We start from the raw sequence: 14,981 nt of genomic DNA, 5'->3' as shown, positions 1-14,981 counted from the left end.
AGTCACAAGTGGGAGGAGATGGGCGATAAGGAGTGTTGAGAAAATTAACAGTAATAGTAGTGCAGACTTTGTAAATAGTTGGACAGTGTTGAGGGAATTATTTGTTTAGCAGAGCGATGGCTTTCGGGGGAAAACTGTCCTTGTGTCTAGTTGTTCTGGTGTGCAGGGCTCTATAGCGTCGTTTTGAGGGAAGGAGTTGAAACAGTTTATATGTCCGGGATGTGAGGGGTCCGTAAATATTTTCACAGCCGCCTTTTTGACTCGTGCAGGATATACAGGTCCTCGACGGAAGGCAGGTTGGCAGCCATTGTTATTTCTGCAGTCCTAATTCTCCTCTGGAGTCAGGGTCTGTCCTGTTGGGTTGCAGAACCAAACCAGACAGTTAAGGAGGTGCAGATGACAGACTCGATCCTTCCTCTGTAGAACTGGATCAGCAGCTCCTTTGGGGCAGTTTGAGCTTCCTGAGTCGGCGCAGAAAGAACCTTCTTTGTGGTGGTTATTTTTGACGACGTTTTTGATGTTCGGTGTCCATTTTAGGTCATGTTTGGGCGCTCCGTGAAAATGAAGGCGGGAGAAGAAACAATGGATGGAACTTCACCAAGGAGAGGAACAACCCAGAACCAAGGAGACATTTTCCGACAGTCGGGACAATTAACCAGTGGAACAAGTTGCCTCCGGAAATTGTGTCTTCTTCATCACTGGAGGCTTTCAAGTAGAGGCCGGGCGGCCATTGGTCTGAAGTGGTGTAGGGTCTCCCGCCTGCCTGAGCAGGGGGCTGGACTAGATGACCTCCGAGGTCCCTCCCGACTCTGTCACTCTATTCTATTCTAAAAAAAAAAAAACTCCCACCTCACCAGGGGATCCACCCTCCAGATCAGCAGGAAGCCGGGGTGGATGCGGGTTCGAATCGAGAGCCCTGGTGCAAATGGGCCTCCGGGTTTACGCAAGGGGGGGGCGTCTTGCTGATGCCGCCTCCGCCCATTTCCCCAGATTGAGTGTCAATCTCCAAAATTCAGTTCCTAAATTCCTGCACAGACTCCCCCCACCCACCCCCATTCCTCGCCCCCCCCTCCCCCCGAAAGAGGCGGGAGGGCCGCGTCCCAGGGCTTGGCCCCATGCAAAATTCAAATTATTGACCGCAGAAGCGAAGTGGTTTCCAGGTTCCGAAGATTTACGGCTTCTGATCCCTCAACCCAAAGGTGATCCTCCTCCCTCTCGTCCCTTTGCCAAAGAAACCCAAAATAACCATGAGGTCATTTTTTCCCCCTAAGCTCTGCCTTCGGCCTGAACCCACTTCGTGTGTGTGTGTGGATGGGTGTGCCTGCGTGTGCGTGTGTGCGTGCGATGGGTGTAAACCACAAGGGTGGGTCCTCCCGTTACCCCTCTTCCTCCTCCTATGTCAGGGGTGTATGTGTCCCCAACCGTGGCAACTTTAAGACCGGCGGACTTCCACTGGGTCTTCGTGCACACACGCTCCATTTGCGTGAACGGCTGGCGAGGCGGCGTGTGTGTCCGCTACTGGCGGCAATGGAGCGCCACGCACGCTTGCCCCACCACACGTCTGGAACCACCCTCTCCTCCACCCTCCACCCCCCCCATCCCACAAAGCAGGAAAGGTTGTGGGGGGGCTCTGCTGTAGAACCACGAGCCAGCCATCCTTCAAATCGTAGGGAAGCAGATTGTGGAGGATGGGCCTTTGGGTAACAGAAACGGACTGCAGGATCCGCACAGCACGCCGAGCCCTGAGGCAGTCGAGCCGTCCACACGACTTTCCATGCCTGCACAAAACTGAAAGTCCTCGGCGCAAAGAGAGTTGATCGCTTCCCTCTTACAGGAAATCCTTGACTTACAACCGTTCGCAGGTACGACAGCAGTGGAGACCGGTTTCTATACTTACGACCATTCCAGCGTACACCCCACCCTGGTCACGTGACCCAAATTCCTGCACTTGGCAACCAGCATAAATTTTATCACAGTCGCCCCATCCTGGAGTCACGTGACCTTCCCAGCTGGCTCCAGCCGAGCAAAGTCAGTGGGGGAAGCCCGATTCACTTAATGACCACAAGATTCACTTAATAACTCTGGCCAACAAGGTGGTAAAATGGAGCCAAACTCACTTAGCCTTATTTAGCAACAAACATTTGGGCTCCATTGTGGTCATCAGGTGAGGACAGAATTGGAGCAGTGTTCCAATATTTGAGGGGCTGCAATAAAGAATGTAGAATAACAGTGGGGGGGGGACCTTGGAGGCCATCTAGTCCAACCCCCCCCACCCAAGTGGGAGACCCTACACACCATTTCTGACAAATGGCAGTCCGATCTCTCCTTGAAAGTCTCAAGCGATGGAGCTCCCACAACTTCCGAGGGCAACTTCTGTTCCATGGGTTGATCGTTCTCACTGTCGGAAAATTCCTCCTTATTTCCAGGTTGAATCTCTCCTTGTTCAGTTTCCATCCATTATTCCTTTTCTGGCCTTCAGGTGCCTTGGAGAATAGCTTGACCCCCTTCCTCCTCTCTGGGGCAGCCCCTCAAATATTGGAAGACTCTATCATGTCTCCCCTGGTCCTTCTCTTCCCTAGACCAGCCAGGCCCGGTTCCTCCAACCGTTCATCACATGTTTTAGTCTCCGGTCCTCTAATCATCCTGGTTGCTCTTCTCTGTACTTTTTGTAGAGTCTCAACCTCTTTTTTATAATGTGGTGAACAAAACTGGATGCAGTACTTAGGTGTCGTCTTACTAAGGCTTTATAGAGTGGTATGAGTACTTCCCTTGATCTTGACTGTATCCCTCTGTTAACACAATTTAGGATTGCATTAGTTTTTTGGGCTGCTGCACACGGCTGGCTCATATTTAACTGGTTGTCCACTGAGACTCCAAGATCCCTCTCACAGTTTCTGCTATTGAGCCTGGTTTCACCCAGTCTATATGTGTCCTTTTGGTTTTTCTTGCCTAAGTGTAGGACTTTACTTTTCTCTACACTGAATTTCATTTTATTGGATAGGGCCCAGTGTTCTAGTCTGTCAAGATCCATCTGGATGTTGAGCCTATCTTCTAGGGTGTCAGCTATTCCTGCCAGCTTAGTATCATCTGCAGATTTCATAAGTTCCCCTTCTATTCCCTCCTCCAAGTCGTTCATGAAGATACTGAGGAGTCCTGGGCCTAAGACGGAACCTTGTGGCACCCCACCGCTTCCTTCCCTCCTTGTAGACTTAGACCCAGTAAGGACTACTCCTTGAGTACGGTTTGTCAGAAGAAGAGGCAGTCAACCTATTTTTCAAAGCACCTGAAGGCAAATCAAGTAAGCAATGGATGGAAGAATCGAGGAGAGAACTGACCGAGAGCGAAGGAGAAATTTTGTGACAGTGAGAACCATTAGTCAGTGGAACGACTTGCCCCTGGAAGTTGTGGGTGCCACAACCCTGGAGGCTTTCAAGAAGAGAGTGGACAGACCTTGGTCTGGAATGATATAAGGTCTCTCGCTTAAGCAAGGGCTAGAAGACCTGTGAGGTCTTCTTTCTTCTTTCAACTCTTGTTGTTCTGTTATTTCATTCAAACTTGGTCCCACCAAGATGGAGCGGCTGTGGGCACAGAAAAACTGTCCCCAGGGATCCTCATTCTTGGCTCTGACCGGGGTCGCACTTCCTTGTGCAGATCGGTTGGTGATCGATGCCTCCTTTGCAACCCACAATTTTTTTTCCCCCAAAGAGAAGCTGCCTTTGGCAAGGTTCACCTGGATGAAAAGGTCCTCAAAAATTCTCCCTCGTGCCTTTGTCACCTCCCCTTTGGATTGTTGCAGCTGGCCATGTCAGGGACGGCCCCTGAAGACTATTTGGAAGCTTCAGTTACTCCAGTTGGTCACGCAGCCAGCCAGATGTTCAGACTGGATTTAGCATTTTTGCCTGCCGATTGAGACCTTCCCAAGGACCCAGGAGAGGCAGAAGTAGAGGTTTGATGGTGTTACAACTATCATGGCGGGATGGAAGCTGTTCCGAGTAAAGCCGCCTTTTTGCAATTGACTAATGGTGGTGTCAATGCCTATAAGCGCTCAAGTGGTGCTCCAGCTGTTTTGGGGTTGCATCTAAGGTGCCTTTCACTATTGGTGTTGTCTTTGCTTTCTTTTACCACAGTCGCTCTATTTCTATTTGTAAGTCTTTGCCTGTTGTGATCTTCTCCGGTTCTTTCTCTTCTGTTCTGCTGTCTCCAGGTACTGCCATGACAACATCCACTATCCAGATTACAACGGTTAAGTCCGGGGCATTATGTGGCAGGTGCCTTGTCTGTTTGACTTCTAAACTCCGAGAGCAATTTAACTTCTCCCTTTTTTATGACTTTCTCTATTTGATGGTCCCATCAGTTCCTGCTTGCGGGCAAATGATATTCCTTGCAGATCTTCCAATGTACCGTTGTTGCCTTCGCGCTGTCGCTTGCAGTCGGTCTGGGTGATCTTCCGGCAGCAGCTTGCCAGGTGATCCACTGTTCCTCAGCTTCTTTGCAAGAGGTGGCACTTGCTATCTGTCGCTTCTCAGTTCTGGCCTTGTGTGCCTTTGTTCTCAAAGCCGGGTCTTGTACAGCCAGAATTAGCCCTCCATCTCCTTCTTCAACTTTCCTGCACTTAACCATCGGCGGGTTTTGTTATTATCTGTTTTCCCTGCTATTTCTTTTTTTTTTTAATGTGCTGGCCATCGCAATGCTTTCTCTTCCTGTGCCTTTTTTTCTATTCTTCATTTGGCCTTTATTGCAGGTCGTTTTGGTCTCTCCGGTACTCAACAGGCCTTCCTACTATGCTAGTTTGATTGCATCTTCTTCACTGTCCTTCGGATATTCTTCCCAAGCACTTTTTTCTTCTTCAACCGTCTGAGATACTCGCAACATAGGTAGAGTCTGTCAAAGTCACTGTGAGGATGAAAGGCATGGCTCATTATCATTCTTTTTTCTGGTCTTCCTATCCACGGCTTTTAGTCCTTCTTCAGTTCAGCCCACTGTTCCAGCTGTGTATCTAATGACTGGAACTGCCCAGGTGTTGATTACCTCGATGGTATTTGCTCCCCTGAGTTTGGACCCAACAGGTACCCTCCAAGCTCACAGCATCAAGCACACTGAAGTCAGGAAAAAGATTAGAGGTGAATACATCAAAAGATTGAAGATCTTACTCTTCAGTCTTTTGATGTGTTCCCTGCTAGTCTTTTCCCTGACTTCGGTGTGCTTGATGTGGCGAGCTATTTGTTATAATCATCTTCATCCAGACTCTTGATGTTATTTTTGTGGGGCCTCTGGATTCTTTCCATTTTCACTATTTTTCCCTCTTGGATGGAGTGTGGCACATTTGCCCAATCCAAACTCCATTGCAATATCTGGGCTATATTTACAGACAATGTTGAGCAGCGGTTCTATTTCAGACGGTGTTTTTCCATACATCTTCAGATCGTCTTCCATGTAAAGAGGGTTGGGATAGCCTGGTGGATTTTTTTTTGACGTTTGATAACCATGGCCTGAGTTATTCAGTATGGTTGACAGAGGAATCAGTGCAATGACAAAAAGTAGTGGTGATAAGAGAATCTCCTTGAAATATTCCTCTCTTGGTGCTAAACTTCTTCCAGTCTCTCACTCTTGACCATAAACCGTCACTTCCATTGCAACGTTGATTTTTGCACAAAGCTTCTGATGTTTCTACCGACTCCTGTTCTTTCTAGTCACTTCATTATCCAGTCATGTGGCAGGGAGTCGAAATGCCTCCTGTCATCCGTCCAAGTTGGTCTTCCTTCTCTTACAGTTTTCCAGAATCATCTTAACAGAATAATAGAATAACAGGTTGGAAGGGAACTTGGGGGTTGTTAAAGACACTCAATTTAGTAGCTGGAAAAGTAAAGTGTACAATGGACCAGAACACACAGCTGCAGCCAGGGAGGTTGGGGAGTGCGGCTGGCTCTTGCGTGAGGCAATCTACGCTATGATTGGTAGCTGTGGTGTAAAGGGGGAGTTTCCCTGTTTTCCCGCCTTTTTTCTTTGGTACGCTGCTTGGTTTACCTCATGATGTGTGCGCGCGCAGACACACACACACACACACACACACAGACACACACACACACACAGACACATACACAGAAACACAAGCACACACACACACACACAACCCTCTCATATATTTAACATTCAGCATCAGCCACAAAGGAAAAACATGAGATAGTCAGGAGCAGAAGAATATCATGAGGTAAACCTGGCAGCATACGGAACACACAGGAGAAGAAAGGCGGGGAAAAAAGGGAAACTCCCCTTTTACACCACAGCAACCAATCATAGCAATAGGTATGTATAAATATAAATGTATAATTCATATAATTATATAAATATTATATGTATCATTTCTCAATGAAGGCCTTCTAGTCCAACCCCCTGCTCAAAAGCAGGAAGCCTTACATCAATTCCGCCAAATGGCTGTCCAGCCTCTTCTTGAAAACTTCCAGTGATGGAGCAGCCACAACGTCTTTTGTGGACCGTTCCCTAGCAGGATTCAATGGCTTATTAGTACCCTAAGACTACAATTATTAAGTGTTGGACCCGATGGGTCTGGACTCTTGACGAATGGAGCTTTTCTTCTTACGCACACTGAGAGCCTTTGCACCAAAGACAAATCCCTTGTGTGTCCAACCATACTTGGCCAATAAAAGATTTCTATTCCTATTCTATTCTTACTCCATATTCTATATTCTACATCCTATCCTATATTCTATTCAATTCTATTTTCTATTCTATTCTATATTCTATTCTTATTCCATATTCCTATCTTATGTAACCTATATTCTATTCTATTCTATTCTATTCTATTCTATTGTGTTCTTATTCTATTCTATATTCTATATTCTATTCTATTCTATATTCTATTCTATATTCTATTCTAATTCCTATTCCTGTTCCTATTCTATTCTTATTCCATATTCTATACTGTTCTATTCTATATTCTATTCTATATTGGTATTCTATTGTGTTCTTATTCTATTCTTTATTCTATTCTATTTTTATTCCATATTCTATACTATTCTATTCTATATTTGTATTCTATTCTATTCTTATTCTATTCTATATTCTATTCTATTCTTATTTTATTCTATATTCTATTCTATTCTATTCTATTCTATTCTATTCTATTCTATTCTATTCTATTGTGTTCTTATTCTATTCTATATTCTATTCTATTCTATATTCTATTCTATATTCTATTCTATATTCTATTCTAATTCCTATTCCTGTTCCTATTCTATTCTTATTCCATATTCTATACTGTTCTATTCTATATTCTATTCTATATTGGTATTCTATTGTGTTCTTATTCTATTCTTTATTCTATTCTATTCTTATTCCATATTCTATTCTATTCTATTCTATTCTATTCTATTCTATTCTATTCTATTCTATTCTATTCTATTCTATTCTATTCTATTCCAAGCTGGATCTCTCCTTGATTCATTCCCATCCATTTGCTTCTCAACGCCTTCTGGTGCCTTGGAGAATCGATTGATTCCCCCCTCCTTTTTTGGGGGGGGGCGCCCCTCAAATCCTGAAATGCGGCCGTCATGTATTCCTTCTTTTCACTAGACTAGACGTACCCAATTCCTGCAATCTACGTTTTTGCCTCCGGACCTTCGGTCATCCTAGTTGCTCTTCTCTGCACTCTTTCTAGAGTCTCAACATCCTCCTACCATTGTGATGACCAAAACTGGAGGCCTCAATCCCAGGGTGGTCTTACCAAGACATTATAAATCGGTTCTCCCACTTCCCGTGATCTTGATTCTGTCCTTCTCTTAATGCAACCTAGGATTGCCAACCGGGGACCGATCTTTTGTTCTTCTGGTGTTTGGATAACGTCTTTGATGCTCAGGTAGAAAGAGCTTGTTTTCAACTACAGCTTGTCCTCAAGTCATGACTGTAAGGGAGCCTGCCCATCATTGCATAACTCATGACAGTCATAAAGTGGGTCGGTCGCATGATCACCGCCATCCTGATTTTATGACTTTTCTGTGGCTGTTGTTAGGCCCTTGCCATGGTGGTGAATCCACCGCTGTGGCGCTTAGGTGAACTTACGGTTCGTTATGAACCGGTTTCGCAGGAAACTGGAAGTCAGTGCAGGTTTTTGACAAAAAACCTGTTGTAAAATGGAGTCACATGGCTACACAATTATATGCAAATATTATATGCAAATATTATGTGCAAATATTATATGCAAATATTATATGCAAATATTATATGCAAATATTATATGCAAATATTATATGCAAATGCAGCCCGGTTGCTGAGCTGTCACCAGTGGAATTTCTCATCTGGGTCGTAAGAGCTTCAACCGGTTGCTAAGCAATTGGTCATAAGTTGAGCACTATCAGTAGAGGCTGTTGGACTGCATTAGCTACCCGAGCAGTGAGCAATTTCAAAGTTGCTATTTTTAATAATAATGGATCTGTTTAATAATATCTGTTCCCAACAGTGTGAAGTCCCAGCTGACAGTTTGTTCAGCTGGAATTGGTGATGAGACAGGTCGTCTTCCTAAGAACCTAGGAGGTCCTAAAGCGGGGCTCCCCAAACTTGGCCATTTTAAGACGTGTGGACTTCCAGCTCCCGGAATTCCCCAGCCAGCTGCTGGGTGCTCTCTGAGTTTGGTGGTTTTCTTGCAGACGTTTCATTACCAAACTAGGTAACATCATCAGGGCTTCTAATTACCTGGTTTGGTAGCGAAACGCCTGCAAGAAAACCACCAAACTCAGAGAGCAACAAGGACCCCACAGGTCAACCCCGCAGCTTCGCATATATCCTTCTTTCATCGGTAACGTATCCGTGGAGTCAATGTGAGGAGCGTGTGGCTTTTTGTAGAAAGTTTTGTCAACGGGCAGAGTTTCTAAGATTATTTTGGCCTGCTGATAACTCAGCATAGCCAGTTTATGCCCCAACCTTTCCGTTTCAATTTTCGGATCTTGACACTTTTTTTAAAAAAATTTTTTAAAACAAACATACACAAACAAAACATAAAACATAAAACCATCTTTCAGTTACATACAGTGTGTTGGTTGGTACAAATCTTTTGTGCTTCGTCTCCGTAGACTTCATGTTAAATTCTCATATTATCAATCTAATGCATATATGTATATTATTATTATTAATCATTTGACTATTACTATTTTTCCATCATTTTATGCGAGTTATTCATTTTAATTTAATTTGCATTATAACATTCATTACATCATCATAAACCCATCCAATAATAATGTATCCTTAGGTTATATTCTGTACAGTTCTATTTATACTTATATTGTAAAATCTTCTAAACTATTTTATTTCCATGTTTTTTTTCTAACCATTGATAACATAAATCCCATATCTTCTAATATTGTTTATCTTCTTGCTCTCTTATTTCAAATGTCAGTTTACTCATTTCTGCACATTCTATTATTTTCTTGATAACTTCCCCCTGTATTAGAATTTTCTCATTTTTCCACTTTTTAGCAAATACAATTCTAGTCGCTGTTAATACATTTACAATCAAATATTTCAGTTCTCTACTGAAGGTTTCTGGTGAAATACTCAATAAAAATATCTCTGGATTAAAGTCTATATGTTGTTTTTTTCATTTTTTCCAACCATGTGTGGATTTTAATCCAATATATTTTAGCCTCTGCACACATCCACCACATGTGGTAGCATGAGCCTGGTATCTGATGACATTTCCAACATTTCTCCGATTTGTTCTTAAAGATTCTTGCTATTCTTGCCAGGGGGTAAATGCCACCTGTAAAACATCTTATACAAATTTTCTTTATATACTGTTAACATTGTCATTTTATAATTTTGAGACCACAATTTTTGCCATTTCTCTAAATCCCATATCCAAAATTCTTCCCCCAAGCAATCATTGTTTCTTTAACTTGTTCTTCTTCTAGTTTAACCTCTAATAAGTATCCATGTAATTTTTTAGTCACCTTTCTTAGGAATGATAGTCACCTAACAGTTGGGTTGGAAATATACTGCTCAAAAAAATAAAGGGAACACAAAAATAAGACATCCTAAATCTGAATGAATGAAATATTCTTATTACATACTTTGTTCGTTACATAGTTGAATGTGCTGACAACAAAACCACACAAAAATTATCAATGGAAGTCAAATTGAGCAACCCATGGAGGTCTGGATTTGGAGTTACTCTCAAAATTAAAGTGTTAAAAAACACTACAGGCAGATCCAACTTTGATGTAATATCCTTAAAACAAGTCAAAATGAGGCTCAGTAGTGTGTATGGCCTCCATGTGCCTGTATGACCTCCCTACAATGCCTGGACATGCTCCTGATGAGGTGGCGGATGGTCTCCTGAGGGATCTTCTCCCACACCTGGACTAAAGCATCCTCCAACTCCTGGACAGTCTGTGGTGCAAGGTGGCGTTGGTGGATGGAGCGAGACATGATGTCCCAGATGTGCCCAATTGGATTCAGGTCTGGGGAACAGACGGGCCAGTCCAGAGCATCAATGCCTTCGTCTTGCAGGAACTGCTGACACACTCCAGCCACATGAGGTCTAGCATTGTCGTGCATTAGGAGGAACCCAAGGCCAACCGCACCAGCATGTGGGTCTGAGGGGTCACAAGGGGTCTGAGGATCTCATCTTGGTATCTAATGGCAGTCAGGCTACCTCTGGCGAGCACATGGAGGGCTGTGCAGCCCCCTAAAGAAATGCCACCCCACACCATTTCTGACCAACTGCCAAAACGGACATGCTGAAGGATGTTGCAGGCAGCAGAACATTCTCCATGGCATCTCCAGACCCTGTCACGTCTGTCACATGTGCTCAGTGTGAACCTGTGTTCATCTGTGAAGAGCACAGGGCACCAGTGGCAAATTTGCCAATCTTGGTGTTCTCTGGCAAATGCCAAACGTCCTGTACAGCGTTGGTCTTTAAGCACAACCCCCACCTGTGGACATCAGGCCCTCATACCACCCTCATGGAGTCTGTTTCTGACCGTTTGAGCAGCCACATGCACATTTGTGGCCCGCTGGAGGTCATTTTGCAGGGCTCTGGCAGGGCTCCTCCTCACCTTGCACAAATGCGGTTGTTGCCCTCCTATGGCCTCCTCCACATCTCCTGATGTACTGGCCTGTCTCCTGGTAGCACCTCCATGCTCTGGACACTACGCTGACAGACACTCCAAGCCTTCTTGCCACAGCTCACATTGATGTGCCGTCCTGGATGAGCTGCACTACCTGAGCCACTTGTGTGGGTTGTAGACTCCGTCTCATGCTACCACTAGAGTGAAACTACTGCCAGCATTCAAAAGTGACCCAACCATCAGCCAGAAAGCATAGGAACTGAGAAGGGGTCTGTGGTCACCACCTGCGGAACCACTCCTTTATTGGGGATGTCTTGCTAACTGTCTCTGCTTTCCACCTGTTGTCTATTCCATTTGCATAACAGCAGGTGAAATGGATTGTCAATCAGTATTGCTACCTAAGTGGACAATTTGATTTCACAGAAGTAGGATTGACTTGGAGTTCCATTGTGTTGTTTAAGCGTTCCCTTTATTTTTTTGAGCAGTGTATATAAATCAGGATAGTAATTTAATACTGTATCTTTAAGAGAATGCTGTCACGGCCATAAGATGGAGCCAGAAACCTGGTTTGTTCTCTCCTTGCATTTCCTATTTTGCCGTATTGCCTGATCGTCCTTCTACTCGGATTGCTGTGAGTTTTGCAACTGTTAGCAAAGTCTGTTTACTGAACTCTGTTTATGGTACTTGACTTTATTTCTGCATTATCCCTGGACTGATACTAACTCCTTTAACCGTGTATGATTCGGACTGTTTGTTGGACTTTGTTTACCCGTTGACAGGAAGTAAAACCTCCATTGTACTATTCAGGGTTTCTGTATGCTGGTTGTGTGTTATTCCTCATCACTCTCACTCCGTTTCCCTGAGTGAACTCATTCTCCTAACGGGGAATGACCTCAACAACCTTTTTGTCAGTACCCATCCAAATTTTATCTAATTTGGTCAATTTATCATAGAAACCTTCTGTTTAACAACGTTTATCATACTTAGAATGTATTTGCACATATGAAAAGAAATTCATCCTTATATCTTGCTTGTCAGCCTTCAAGATCTTTTCTACTCCTTTGCATCTTTCGGCTGCCATGAGTAACGGGGGGAGGAGCGGTCGCGTCTGGGAAGAGAGCTGGAGGTGTTACATTCTTGTGTTGTATAAATGAGGAGTGGGGGGGAGTATAAATTCCTGCTCTCAAGTTTCTATTTCCTTGCTTAGCCTTCTTTCCTTTGAGCAACTGCGAATCCTTATCAAAATATGTCAAGGTCAACGGACAGAGGCCTCATCACCACCCGAAGATGCCCACATGATCATGTTCAGAACTTTTAATTGGAAGAGACTTCTGGATTTCGAGGGGTGGGAACAATTCCATTTCTTTGTATGTGTGATCTGCGCGCCAAATTTCTCAGATTCAGAATTCTACCTGTAGCTTCCACTTCGAACTTCAGCAAAAGAATTCTTTCCTCTAATTTGTGGAGTCTAAGTATTTCTTTCTTGGAATTTGAATGGAGCACAGACTGACATTATTGTGAATCTCCTAACCAGCCCACCCGGAGAAAATATCCAGTTTTCTTCCGAGGGGTTTTTACATCATGTCATCTCCAGCTAGTGATGAGGACGACCTGGGAGCTGTGGGGGGCCAATCGTTGTTGATACTGGAGGTGCCAGCAGCCGAATAGCTAGCCGACCTTACTCTGGAGGAAGTTCCAGCTGAGAGGCCCAGATGGTTGTTTGGTGTTGGCTGGAAGGATCCCGATGAGCCCCCCTCCCCCCTCCTGGGATCACCACGACTCGAAGGCATGGGAGAGACGAGCCATGGCAACAGAAGGAAAGGAGAGAATTTTTGCTGGATCAAGCCAGGCAGCTCCTGAATGAAGCTTTTGGTCAGCCTCACACCGCTCCAAGGTATGAGGGGGAAGGAGGAGCAACTTCAGACAGAGACAGCCAGGCTGACCCCACCCCCATAGCTCAGCCAGCACCAGCGCAGCAACCAGCTGCAGCCCCAGAACCCCCAGCGGGAGGTGTGATCCCTAGAAGGCGCATAGCTCCCAAGCTACCTCCGTTAGAGGTGAAATTTGGAGGAAATCCCAAGGACTTGGGTTTCTTCCTAGCACAAGTTTGGAGCTATATGGAGGAATATTGTGCCTCCGAAGTTTGAACCTGGTCAGTCAGCAGATGTAGGCTCAAGTGATGAGGAAGATCGGCATTGAGATTCGAGCCTGCATTATTGAGCGACATCGAAGGGAGTCAGGAGGAAGAAGAGGACTTGACTCTGAGATATGAGCCTGATTTACTGGAAGTTTCAGAGTCATCTTCCTCCCCTGAATCTCCCTCCCTGATTGAACCTCAGGTGTTGTTAACAGACAATCAGGAGAGGGTGCCGGAGTCATTAGTTGAAGGACAAACCGAGCAATGTTGGATAGACACACGGCAAAGATGTAAGCAGAAACGGGCCATCCAACGGACACAGAAAAGAGACTGACAGGCCCCTTAGGGAATATAAGGAAGTGTGCTAGCTCTGAATCCCCGTTCAAAGCAAGGTGTCATTTCGGTTGGTATTACGTCTGATACACTCGTCTGCAGCATCTTGATTTATGGTTAGTTTGGACTTGCCAGACAGATTCCAGGAAGACTGCCAAGGACTGCGTAAACAGAAGCAGTTAACTCTGCCGTGTCTGAGACTGTCTGTTTGAGCATTTGTACTTTGGAACTTTGGGCTCTCACCTGTGGATCCAGGTGAGACAGAACAGAGGAATATGGGGGAGAGTTCACCTCTGAAGCAGCCAAAGTGAGATGTGTCACCAGGGCCCTGGAGGGAATAGCGGCAGAATGGATGGTGACTTTGCATAATGATAATTCCCCCCAACTGCGGAATTACAACGTATTCATGACTGCGTTGCGAGCAAGATTTGAGGACCCACTGGTGGAGAGAAAGGCCAGGATCAAGATGAAAACCATAAATCAAGGAAGGAGGTCAGTAGCTGACTACACCTAAGAGTTTAGACAGCTGGTGTGCCATATCCAAGGCTGGTCCCAGGGAGCCCTGATAGAAGCCTACAAAGATGGTCTAAATGAAGACGTATACCAGATGTGTATCTCCAGAAGGGATCCCAATGATTTGCAATTGTGGTACCTGCTGGCAGAGGAAGTGGAGATAGACCTGACCGGAAGCAGACACAGGGGGAGCTCTAGATGGAGTAAGCTGTCCCCCCCATGCTTCCAAGAGGCCCTCAAGCCTCCCAAGGGAGGGGTGATGACAAGACCCAAATCCACTGCCTGTTTTCGATGTGGGAAGGAGGGCCACCGGACTGCAGACTGCAGGGTCAAGCTGGATCCAAAGGGGGTGCAGAGGGCAGGGAGGAAGCCTGAAAACCCCCCAACCAAGCCTCACGAAACTGTGCTAAAGATGGGGGAGGTTGTAGAGGTCACCCCTCCGGCGGGAGAGGAGCCGGGACCTCCAACCTTCTTTGAAGAGAGTGAATCCGATTTGGAAGACGACTTCCTGGTAAGTCCAAACAAGGGCCCCATGACCATTCCAGTAAAATTAAGGGCACCCACTTCAGGGACCGAAGGGAAGATGTTAGCCTTGCTAGACTCTGGGTGCACAAGATGTGTAATCAACATGAAAGTAGTTGAGGAGATGGGCATCAGACTGAGAATTTTAGAAATGCCCATAGCCTTTTGCCAATTGAATGGATCAGTGGCGGGGGGTTGCCCTGCACGCTTCATAACGGAACCCCTAGAGATGACCATGGGGGAGCATAAAGAGACTTTGCGTTTTATTTTGGCCCCTGGCATGGAGCAACCGCCAATACTAGGACTGCCCTGGCTCCGCAAATGGAATCCCCATGTGAACTGGAGGAAGGGGTTGCTGCGCATACACACCAATCAGCGACCGGAAGGGGAGGGGCAAT

The sequence above is a fragment of the Pseudonaja textilis genome, chromosome 2, assembly GCF_049901715.1.
Source record: "Pseudonaja textilis isolate UNSWEBS1 chromosome 2, rPseTex1.2, whole genome shotgun sequence".
NCBI lineage: Eukaryota > Metazoa > Chordata > Lepidosauria > Squamata > Elapidae > Pseudonaja > Pseudonaja textilis.
Note: the sequence above shows the minus strand (reverse complement) of the source record.